This window comes from Talpa occidentalis, unplaced genomic scaffold (genome assembly GCF_014898055.3).
Source record: "Talpa occidentalis isolate TD23 unplaced genomic scaffold, MPIMG_talOcc4v2.1 talOcc4.6, whole genome shotgun sequence".
NCBI lineage: Eukaryota > Metazoa > Chordata > Mammalia > Eulipotyphla > Talpidae > Talpa > Talpa occidentalis.
This window is the reverse complement of record NW_023604972.1, coordinates 112275663-112283654: the sequence shown is the minus strand read 5'-3', so window position 1 is coordinate 112283654 and position 7992 is coordinate 112275663. Positions and strand designations below refer to the sequence as shown.

Below are 7992 nucleotides of genomic sequence, written 5' to 3'. Positions count from 1 at the left end.
TATGACCATGCCTGTCTCTTTGCACTCACTATAGTAGGCAGGTACCACCTACAATATGGGGCAGAATAATACAGTCACCTGGAGGATAATGCAAGGAAGCAATTAAGGGACTGATGTCATGGGTTATGTGACTTACAATGTTACGAATCCACAAATTCCAGAAGGAGTGACACTAAGGTCAGGTCTGTCTAGTAACAAACACAGTTAGAACTCATCATTTCTGTGGGAAACACAAACAGCCAGTCTGGAGCATGCGGGTTAAAGAAAATGAGGTGACACTTCCAAAGCCATTGTTCCACATCAACACCTGCTATTCATACTTACATGCAAGACCCTGAGTCTATGTGAGAAATAGGAACAGGAAATGCCTTGAGCATTTTCTAAAGGCAAGTAAGTGAATAGTAGGTATTAAAATTTAAGGGGCTATAAACGATGCACATGGCCAGACAAGAAAATGATGCACCAGAAAGTCAGCCTCTTATCTCAGTTGTTCCTATTTAAGCCCTGGATTATCTGGATGATTTCTTGGTTCTCCTTGTTGCTGAGCCTGGGCAGGTCCAACACGGTTACAGTGGCTGCCATCCCATACTAAGAAGTGGGTATTGAATAGTGGCTGAAACTTGTTTTGAAAAAAGTCCTGTGAAGAAGTGGGGTGATTCTGATAGAGTTCAGATGATGGGATTCAGTGCATAGGATTCTTGGATCCTTTTGAGAAAGATTTCAGCAGATGTCCCCATTCATCAGCACATGGCAAGTTTATTGAGGTATGGTGAACAAGGAAGGAGAGACGTCTGCACAGACACTCCGGGGCAGTTGTGAAGAACAAGAGCTGCATTTTACCAGGGCAAGGGAAAAACATTATTTTATAATGTTCTTTGATAAAATTATTGTGGAAATTATGGCCTGGGGTCAGGTTGGGTTGGTCTTCTAAGATTGATAATCATCTCTGCCCCCACCTCTGGCTGATAATCTTTCTGATCCCACCTTTGATTCCTGGAAACTTCCATAGCCAGGTTTAGTCTGAGATTTATTAATCATCCTTACCCTCACCTCTGGTGTCTGGGGAAGTGGCAGATTGTGTCCCCTACAACACAGACCAGGGGTACCCTGGGACAGGCAAACTTGCAGGCTCTAAAAGGGTCCTGCCATCCGTGTACACAAATACAATGGAGACTCTTAGCTTAAAAATATTTTAATATGGTTAGTGTGCACAGAAAGAGAAGAAGAAACAGTATTCCAAGTAAACACCCAAAATTACCCATCCCCTCATAGGCAAATGACCAGCCATTTAGGGGTGGTCCAAAGTGAGATACTGAGGACTGAAAGGTCGAGCAAGTCTTAGGCAAGTCTTGGTGGGGGATCATAGGAAAGGGACAGAAGGGGCCAGGCAAGTCTGGGAGGAGAGAAGCAAAAAAGCAAAGTACAAATCAAGATAAAGGCTGCCACTGCCAGCCTCCCCATGTGTCTGTCACCCACGTGTCTCTTCCAAGTGTCTCTTCCATGTCTCTCCCCCTGTGTCTCCTCCCAGTTCCCCAAGTCCGTGGTGCAAGTCCAAAGTGAATGTGTTTTTACTGTATTGAAAGCATATTAGAGCCAAAGTTGAAAGAGAGGAAAGGATCTCAAATATGCAGAGGCCAATAGAAATATGGGGCGAGAGCTTGGGAGAAAAGTTAAGAAATCTCTGCTACAGATAGTACATGACTATAGCAGGGAAAACACAGCTCTAGCAAGAAAGAGTGGAGTGGGAAGGAGGAGGAGGAAGAGCAAAGAGGAGGTGGGGAGTGTCAAAGACAGCCTCTGGGAAATACAATGAGAGCAGAGCAAACAAAATCACCTAAGGAAGAACAGGCTCTCAAGTCAGGAAAAGCACTTCATCTCATTAGATACTCAACAACCCCATGAAAAAGACAAGGTCAGTGCGGTGACTCTCACTGAGCAAGGAGGAAGCTGGAGCTCAGAGGGACAGAGGCTAGCAGCAGTTCCAAATATAGGCTGTGCCATCCGCGGCAGCAGAACACACTCGGGTCTTATCTGGACTCAAAGCCAAGTGCAGCACTCTGCCTCTGTGGCCTGGAGGAAGAAGGAGAAACAGTTCATGATGCCCGTTATGAAGGCCATGGTTGAGGAGGAGCAAACTAAAGTGCGATCAGAAATCACATCCCAGGATTAGGGATTTTGGGGAAACCTGCCACCTTCAGAGCTGGTGCCCCTACTGTGCCTCTGCTGAGGTAACAGCAGTCAGGGCTGACTCGGAAAGATCCTGAATGGCTGAGGTTTTGTTTCAATGTCTCCTTTCTAGACTATTTCTCTTGGCTGCCAACAAATTACCACAAACTCTGTGAGTTGGAACAATGAAAATATCTTCTCTCTCACTTCAGGAGACCAGAAGTCCCAAATCAAGGAGCGCCAGCTACAGCTCCCTATGGAGATTCGTTCCTTGTCTCATCTAGACAGCCACTGGCAGTCTTGACTTGCGGCCACATTACCCCTGTCTCGGCCTCTGTGGTCACAGCACCTCTTTTTCTTTGTGTCTGTTCTCTTCTGTGTGTCTCTTATAAGAGTTTGTGACCCACCTGGATAATCCAGGATAATCTCATTTCAAGTTCCTTAATTAATCAGCAAAGTCCCTTTTTCCAAATAAGGTCACATTCACAGGATCCAGGGGATTGACATGGATCACTTTAGGAAAACTTTCCTAGCCCATGACATGCCATGTAGTCCATACTATTATTATTCTATCTTCCCTAATTTATCCAGGAATTGCCATTTTTCTGTTCCTACCACTCACCCCATTCTTCATATTAGCCCCCAAAAGACATCCCCTTTGGACCTAGGTTTCAAGAAACAAATCAAATAAATAGATGTATCTTAGCAGGACACACCCACAAAGCATACATGAATTCTTACTTTTGGAATTCTAGAGGCAACACTCCTTTCTTTTATACAACTAATCACTTTCCAAAGAACATTCTGTGAAACAGTTGTTCTATATGAGATGAATGGGTGTGAAAAATAAAGTGTTTAATGTTCTCATTAATTTGGGAGCTCCAGGTTAAGAAAATTAAGCAGGATTCCTTATGTCAGAGTTATTTCTAGACTGCTATGTGCATTATAAATATGTGGGATAAGAAGCTATAATAGGTAGCATTTCTGAAACCAGTTTGACCAGAGTCCTTCTGACCTAAGTATCTCAAGCAATTACAAGTTTTTGGTGGGACAAAGTGACAATTGTAAATTATCTTTCTGCTGCAGTCAGAAAACTGGAATTTTACCCAGAGAATCATTACTGTAAAACTTAGAAAAGATGTGACTATGATCTAGAATAATTTTTTCAAACTTTTGCCACTACCCAGTATCAAATACAAGAGCTACCTGTATTTTATTGTAGCAACACCATACACAGGCACATATGTGTGTTGATGACCATAACAAAGCTTCACAAAATAGTACTAAAGTTCTCGTTTATTCCATTCTATTTCGTTTTTTAAGGCTGATCTTGATTCATTACATCCAGGACCAAATGGGTCAAACCCCGTTTTTAAAGATTTATTTATTTATACAAGAACTGGGGTACAGCCAGAGGTGCAGGAGAGTGAGAGAATTCACCAGAGATAGAATGGGGAGCAGAAACAGGCAGCCTGACCGAAGACACTGCTGAGGGGAGCAGCAGGCGAGGCAGGAGAGGTGGGCTGTGCCATGTGGGTTTCCCCCTGGCTGGCCAGGAATTGAACCTGCGCTGCAGAGACTGTGGACAGCTTCACAGTGCGGTGCTCAACACGCTGTGCCACCAGGGAGGCCCTGGAGTCATAATTTTATGAAGAACAGGGTTTTAAGACTTGATGTGATTGGAACGATACAGAGAAGATTAGCACGGCCCCTGTGCAAGAATGACATGCAAATTCGTGAAGCGTTCCATATTTTTTAGCTAAGCTTTGGAAACAACCCAAATGCCCAAAAATAGATGACTGGATCAAGACGATGTGGTACATATACACAATGGAATATTACTCAGCATTCAAAAAAGATAAACACATGCAATTTGCAGCAACATGGATGGGCTGGAAGGGATCATGCTCAGCGAAATAAGCCAGAAAGAAAAAGAAAAATACCGGATGGTCTCACTCATAGCAGGAATCTAGAAAACTTAAATAAGGGACCAGGAAAAAGAATAACTGTAAGAAAGAAAAAAATCAAAATCAACAAACAACTGTGAACCAGAGACACACTTTGGGTGGGGGGCGGGGCGGGGAAAGGAGGGATTGGGGCCAAAATCAGGGGGTTGTAATTGCATGGGGAATATAAAAATAAAAAAATTAATTTAAAAAATAAATTCATAAAATGCTGATATAAGCCCCTCCCAAAAATAAATTAAAATAAAATAAAATAAAAAAAGAAGGCATCATCCTGGTTAAAGGAACCAGGAAAAGGTAGCTGCAGTGGCAAAAGACCAAGAGTGAAGAGAACCAGATATGCATCTTGTATTGTGAGTGTATGAACCCACACTCACCTCAGCTTGACTCCGAAATCATGTAAGTAGGATGTAAACGCAAATCAGCTTAGCAAAGGCTTTGTGAAATGAACTGAGATTTGAAAAAACAACACAAGTTTTAACCTACACGATGGCCCAAATACATCATTAATTAACCAATATGCTGCCTTCGTCCATGCTATTAACATTACTGAAATGTTCTCTATACTGCGCTCCAACCCTTACAAGTCCCACCCATCTTGAAGACCACATTCAAGACTCAATAATTCTATGAAGCCTTTCTAGAAAATTCCAAACACCATTGAGCTCCCCCAAAACTATAGCTCCTTCGACCCCACGCTAACTATTGAAATTCTACATTGGCAAAATATTGGTTCCATTTGATAGATAGAATAGTACTATCTTCCAAACTAGATTATAAGCTAGACACATAACAAGATGACCTGATATGATTGAGCAATTGGATTTAACTGTGCTTAATATACGAATAAGAACAGGCCAACTATTTGTACAGTTCATTTTTATAAAGTAAGACAAAATGCCTTTTTCTCACATCCCCCCAGCAACAAGAAGACCCTAACATGAGAACTACCCATGAGAAAACCAACTACAGTAACCATATTTGGGTGGTTCACCATTTGAACAGAAAGAACAAGACTCATTGATTTTTCCAGAGTCAAATTTCAAGCTTATGGCTGAGACAAAAAGAATTTTGCACTCAATTTTGAAATTCATGATCTAAGCAATAAGTTGCATTTCAAAGACCTCCACCTCTGGTTGGAGGATAAAGTAGTTTGTATCACTGAATCTTTTAAGATGGCAGCACTCATTCTGCCTCATCTCTACAGTTCTGTGAAATGAAATTATAAAAATATAATTTATTCTTGCAGGCATTAAGAGAAAATGGACTGAAAAAGGAAGCAGTCATTGGGATAAAACTAAATTAGAAGTTTCAGGGGGAGAAAAGGAAAAAAGAAGACAGGTATTAAACAAATATATTTTTATATTTATAAAAATAAAAATGGCATTTTTCTAATAAAAAGCAATTCAGTGTCAGGCCAAAATGTAGATGACAAATTGTGGAAGCTCATGGCGATGCTGCTATATCATGTTTTAAATATTTATGATCATTTGAGATTTTCAAATTAAAGTAATTTTTGCATAACAATATACCTATCAATTCAGCAATTAAGATAAATTTAACCCCGATTTAATCTTTGTCAATAAATATTTGTTGATTCACTGATTCTGGCTTTCTCACTCTTTCTATACAGAGCACACAGAGGCAATTTTTGCTTGTCTTACCCATGACTGGCTCAGGTCAAGGTTATAGACTAAGCTTGGCTTTATTTCTCATCAAAAGACCCCAATTAGTCTAAACCACAAGCCGCTGTCTTTTCATCTCTCCAACCACTCTGCTTCTAATCAACTGAAAATGACATTCTCAACAGGAGGGAGTCCACCCAAAGGACTTGTGTGGTCTCTGTGACCAGATGGCTTCTGACAAAAGCACTCGATCATCACACAGTGCTACAGCAAGTAGTCAGGTGGCCACTCAGAGCCTCAGTGTTAGCAGTGAAAACCTGCAGTTGTGCCAGAACTGCAAAGTTACTAGATATACTCAGGCACTGCTAATAAAGAAACAGCAATAATTAAAAATAATACCTGAAGAATCAAGAAATAAGAGTCATTATAACAAGGTTACAGGATCCAAGAGTAATATATGAAAGTCAATTGCTTTCTTATATATACCAGCAGTTAGCAACTGGAATTGAAAACTAAAAGCCCAATACCATTTACATTTGCACTTACCAAAATCAAATACTTAGATGCAAATATAATAAAACATGTACAAGAAGTATGTAGATAACATTACAAAACTCAAATAAAAGAAAACCTAAAGAGATGGAGATTCAGGTGTCAATATTATTAAGCTGCCATTCTTGCCAACTTGATTGATAGATTCAATCAATTGCAGTTAAAATTCCAGCAAGTTATTTTGTTTTTCAAAACACATTTATTTTTTTTAATTTTTTTATTTATATATTTTTTATATCATTGGTTATTTTTAAACAATGTTTGCTTCCCCACTCCAGGTGTCGTCCCCATAGAATTTCCTTCACCAATGCACTGTGCACCATCACCTCAGTCCCCTGTGCTCCTCCCTCCCTCCCTCTGATCCCTCTTCTTCCTCCTCCCCTGCAGGATGTCTCTGATTTATAATTGTCTGTGTATTTTTTTTTGTTGTGTTTTGTACAGTTATTATTTTTTTCCCCTGATGTCTTGTTTGGTTCCCTATATTCCTCCTATAAGTGAAACCATCCGATATTTTTCTTTTTCCTTCTGGCTTATTTCACTGAGCATAATTCCTACTAGCTCCATCCATGTTGCTGCAGGTGGCATGAGTTTGTCTTTTTTGATTGCTGAATAATATTCCATTGTGTATATACACCACATCTTCTTGATCCAGTCATCTATTTTTGGACATTTGGGTTGTTTCCAGGTTTTACCTATTGTAAATAGTACTGCAATAAACATATGGGTACAGGAAATTTTTGGAATCAATGTTTTTGTGTCTTTGGGTAGATCCCTAGGAGTGGAATTGCTGGGTATATGGTAGCTCCATTTTTAGTAGACTGAGGAACCTCCAGACAGCTTTCCATAGTAGTTGGACCAGTTTGCACTCCCACCAGCAATGTAGGAGAGTTCCTTTTTCACCACATCCTCGCCAACATTCGCTATTGCTAGTTTTTTTGATAAAAACACATTTATTTTTTATGTGGAAAATAGACAGTCATCTTTTCCTGCCAGTTCACATGTAAACTAAAGATTCACTAATGCTACTGTTGCTGCTGGTAGAATATTTTAAAATTCAGTCAGTGAGACTTATTATTGCTGAGACGTTTTCCTCAAATATCTATCTACATTGAAAAATATGCACAAGATTTGGGACCAAGATTATTTAAATAAGTCATCTTCATACCTGTATAAAATGCAGTGAGCCATACAAGGGGGAGGGCTGATAAATTTGTGCAAAATATTTGTCATATTTTGTTTGTTTTTTTAGCCAGAATATCACAGTATAGGAAAATACAATATAAGAAACACATTTTTAGAATTTTTTTTCTTTAATGAAGTAACATTGGTTTACAACACTCCATATCATTTAAGGGGATAGGTTCACTTCTCCTCAGATGTATGTTACCACACCACACACGCCACCAAGGCACCCAGAGTTCTCCACCATAGTCCACTGTGCCCCCTCCACTAATACCTCCCTGTCCTGCCCACCCCATCCAATAGCCTCAATTCTACATCCTGTTTCAAGGGTTTGGTTTGGTTTTGTCTGACCCTTTGTTTTGTCTCTCTGTAATTCACATATGAGTGAAACCATCCAGTATTTATCTTCGTTTTTCTGGCTTATTTCGTTTAGTATAATCCCCTCCAGTTCCATCCATACTGTCACAAATGGCAAGGTTTGATTTTTTTTTATCATCAAGCTG

General features: G+C 40.0%; 1 non-coding gene across 1 annotated transcript; it reads left to right on the top strand.

Moving 5' to 3' along the window:
* The first annotated feature begins 3810 nt into the window (after nt 1-3810).
* LOC119261477 (U6 spliceosomal RNA) lies at nt 3811-3922 on the top strand. Its single transcript, XR_005129022.1, has one exon. It is a non-coding gene; the product is annotated as a U6 spliceosomal RNA (small nuclear RNA).
* The last annotated feature ends 4070 nt before the right edge of the window (nt 3923-7992 follow it).